At 43.7% G+C, this 4,467-nt stretch overlaps 1 pseudogene; it reads left to right on the top strand.

Annotated features, from left to right (window-relative positions):
- Window positions 1-3,271: 3,271 nt before the first annotated feature.
- LOC134898374 (5S ribosomal RNA) lies at window positions 3,272-3,389 on the top strand (annotated as a pseudogene).
- The last annotated feature ends 1,078 nt before the right edge of the window (window positions 3,390-4,467 follow it).

Below are 4,467 nucleotides of genomic sequence, written 5' to 3'. Positions count from 1 at the left end.
ACCCTTCCTTCTCACAGGTCACTGTACTGGCAGCCGCAGAGCAGGAGGAGAAGCAGAGGGGATGCACACTGACTCGGACTCAAGAGACTAGGTAGGGAACAGGGCAGGCCCGGTGCGACAGATGGAGACACTGATAGCCTTCACATGGGGGAACTCTGTCTGCCCTCTTCATATGTCTCACTGTGTGTTTGTAACTGTGCAGCAGGGTTACTTTTGTCCTGCAGCACCACTCTCTGCCCCACTTCTCTTTTTCCTGGAAGCTGCAGCACGTCTCTACTTCAGATGCTGCAGCACACCTCTATGCACTTGCTGCTGCAGCACCTCTTACTGCCTAGTCTTCTGCAGAAAGTCTCTCTGCCAAAGCTGCTGTAGCACCTCTCTCTGCCCCGGCTGCTGCAGCACTTCTCTCTACATTGATGCTGCAGCACCTCTCTCTGTCTCTCAGGCTGCTGCAGCGCCTCTCTCTGCCCCTAAGGCTACTGCAGCACCTCTTTCTGCCCCTCAGGCTGCTGTGGTGCAGCTCTCTCTGCACTTCAGGCTGCTGCGCACAGTTCTCTCTCTGCTCCTTAAGCAGTTCTGGCACATTATTATCATTGGCGCATAGTGGAATAAGCAGGTTTTGGATAGCAGTTCTAGGGTATTATTTTCATTGAGGCATTGGGGGTTTATCAAATTGTGTGTGTGTTGTGAGGAATTTGGGTGAATTATTTTTATTGATAGTGGGGTTTTCAGGTCTGTGGGTGGGTGTCACATTTGGGGCATTCTTTTCATTGAGGCATTGAGAGATTATCAGATCTGGGCAGGGGCCAGTTTTGTGGCATTATTTTCATTCAGATATTGGGTGGGTCATCAGGTCTGTGGGGGGTCACATTTGGGCCTTTGTTTTCATTGAATAACTGGGGGGTTGTGAGGACAGGTCAGTCGGGGCATATATAGTGTTTTTCATTTATTTGAAATAAGTGAATAGTTAAATACAGCTACTTCCATAGTGGCTCTATCATGGCGTAATGTGTATAAGGGGCTCAATCATAGTGTAACATGTATAAGGGGCTCTACTGTGTGGCGTAATGTGTATAAGGGGCTCTACTGTGTGGCATAATGTGTACAAGGGGTACTACTGTGTGGTGTAATGTGAATAACGGACACTACTGTTCGGTGTAATGTGAATTAGTACTATTCTGCGGCCACCCACCTTCCCAGTGAAGCTATGTTTTCTGGCAAGTTAATTGTGGCAAGTTAACTTTTGTTGGGAGCCAATTAACCTACCAGTATATTTTTGTCGGAGGAAACCAGAGTACCCGGAGGAAACCCACGCAAGCACAGGAGAATAAACAAATGCCACACAGTTATAGCGATGGTGGGAATCGAACCCATGACCTCAGTACTGTGAGGCAGTAATGCTAACCATTACACCATCCGTACTGCTATGCCCCTATATTGTTGTTGCAAGCCTTCGGCACGTACTAAAGGAAACTTTTGCCCTGAGCTCCACAAAGTCTAGAACCGGCCCTGTCACCAATTTAGGATTTTTAAATATTGTTACTTTTAAAATGTAACATGCCACCACATTCAGTACAGGGAAGGGGGTGCCTCAACATACTCTTACTCCAGGCACTATGGCACCTAGCTACACCTCTGGCTCCGGTGCCTTCCTCGGGGTGTTGCAACCCGTGTACAGAAAGAATGGAAATGGAGGCGGCACTCACAAGATTTTTTTGCAATGCTGGTGCTTTAATGGCTTGTATCCATACGGGTATTATTATTATTATTATCCTTTATTTATATGGCGTCACAATGTGATCCGCAGCGCCCAATTACAGAGTAAACAAATAAGCAAAACATGAAGTTTTGACTTACAGTTGATTACAATATAGGACAAGTACAGGGTATATAAACATAGCTGCATCAGTAAATGGCACTGAAATAAGTATCAGGGTGGCAGAAAACCGAAGGATTTGGTGCCATCAAAGGGAGTATTAAAAAGAAGATAAGTTAAGTAAGAGACGTAAAAGCACATGAGGAAAGAGGACCCTGCCCGTGAGAGCTTACATTCTAAAGGGGAGGGGCACACAGACAGGGGTGACACAGATGGGGTAGAAAGTGAGCGTGGGCCACAGAAGGCTTAGGATGAGAGACAGCTGGGTTTGGTGAATAAGTGTGTCTTGAGAGTCCGCTTGAAGTTTTGTAGAGAAAAAGGGAGCAGCACATGCAAAATCTTGGAGGTAGGAGTGGGAGGAGGTAATCAGAAGGCAGGAGAGGCGGCATGCATTAGCAGAGTGAAGAGGATGGGTGGGAGTGTAAATGAAGATAAGGTCATAGATGTGGAGGATCGTGATGCCCAACTGTCTGTCTACACGGAGAGGTTCAAAGAAAAGGGATACCCTGAACACATTGTAGCAGCAGCCAACACTAAAGCAAAAACTCTGGAGAGAAATAAACTTCTGGAATACAAACCCAAGGAGAACAATAAAGATACCGTAAGATTCATTACCACTTACAGTAAACATGACAACCTGATTAAACAAACACTCAAATCACACTGGAATATACTGCTAATGGACCCCATCCTTAAAGACTACTTACCAACCGAGCCTCATGTGGTGTTCAAGAAATCTCAGAATCTAAAGGACCTCCTTGCGCCAAGTATGCTAAGGACCCATGAAACTCCCAAGGGTACACTACCGAAATGTGTGGGATGCTTCAAATGTGGTCATTGCAACATCTGCAAGTACGTGAATCCAAATAGAAAGACATTCAAGAACACAGGTGAAACCAAGGAGTACAAGATTAAGCATTTTATCAACTGCAATACATCCTCAGTAATATATCTCCTGGAATGTCCCTGCAAGATGAAGTATATCGGCAAGACCAAGAGGCCACTGAAAATCTGTATACAGGAGCATGTAAGAAATATTAAGAACAGAGTCTAAACACATGCCGTTTCCAGACATTTCTTACAATACCATGGCTCCAATCCAGAGGAACTCACGTTCAAGGGTCTAGAACTAGTGACACTTGGAGAAAGAGGAGGGGACCTCTCCAATCTTCTATCAAGGAGAGAGATGTTCTGGATACACAAAATTAAATCTCTTCATCCAGACGGACTGAATGAAGGCTACGAAATAGCTCCTTTTTTATGAATGTAAGCCTGCCATTCCCAATACTTTCTTCTTGCCATCACTTATTTACTTGCTCCTAGCTAGGTGCATATTGTTATGTGGGGCGGTGTCTCCCCAACCTCTGGACCCTCTCTTCCATCGCCCAGATCCTATATTACAGTGATACCACACTGGATATGCCCAAATCCATCTGATCTTGGAAGCCAAGCAGTGTTGGCCCGGCCAGTACTGGGTAAGGTAACTTCCCAAGAAGACTGGGTGCTGTAACAATAACTGGATCAGGGGCGTGCTATTTACATTTCTATATTCTGACCAATTAAAATCACTCCTTTATATATGATGTTATCCACCTATGTATAATTAGTACAAACATGATATTGATTGCCACACCCACTCCCCAATATATTAATTCTATGTTTAACCACTATATCTCAAATCAAATCCCTTGTTGCCTCTTAGATGTACAATTCTATAGGGGTGTCATTCTCATATGATTTGCACTGTGTGAATATATCTATCAGATCCAGGATATGAACCACACACAGTATAACATATTTAGTACATAGTACTCTGAAGATCTTGTATATACAGTATGGAATACACATAACTACTGAACTGTATATAAGCACTGATTCCGCTCTTATGCTTTATTTACATGTGCGGTTTTCCGGTGTGGAGACAATGGGAACATGTTTCACCCATCTAACTGAATGAATACTTTCTATAAAAAGATGGCCGCCGGCACCCGCTTCCAGTACAAACAACTGTCCCGCCGTATGGACTCTAAAAAGATGGCCGCCGCACTTTCCTGTATATCAGCCGGCGCATGCGCAGAAGGAAGCCGCGGACACCGGAAGTGGGGCGGAAATGACGCGATTAGCGTCTTTTACCGGAAATAACGATCCTAACAGACTTTAAAGTTTTTTAAAGACTCCCTACATATTTTACAAGCGCAAACCATGCGCTTTAATACATCTAATGCCTCCCTCACCATTAGTCATAATCAATATGTAATTTTGAATCCTGTTTTCTAAACATCAATTAATCACAGGAAGTGATGTCACTAACCACTTCCACATCCATATGGTATATATAGATGATGTGTCCCACTTGGCTCATTACCCCTTGATGAAGTCAGACCAGACGAAACGCGTTGGGTGATTCCTGCTACTATTGAAATCCTCAGTTAAGCTGCTTTTTCTTTATACAGAACTTTTTATCTATTTATATCTCTATACATAACTTTAGACATATAATTGTCTCTAGAGCTTCTCATTTTCTAAATACATGTATTTTTAGCACTATTTTTTATTGCTGTCTTTTATATGTCCTATGGAAAGTTTTTTTT

The sequence above is a fragment of the Pseudophryne corroboree genome, chromosome 3 (genome assembly GCF_028390025.1).
Source record: "Pseudophryne corroboree isolate aPseCor3 chromosome 3, aPseCor3.hap2, whole genome shotgun sequence".
In the NCBI taxonomy this organism is placed as follows: Eukaryota; Metazoa; Chordata; class Amphibia; order Anura; family Myobatrachidae; genus Pseudophryne; species Pseudophryne corroboree.
Note: the sequence above shows the minus strand (reverse complement) of the source record. Positions and strands in the feature narration are given on the sequence as shown.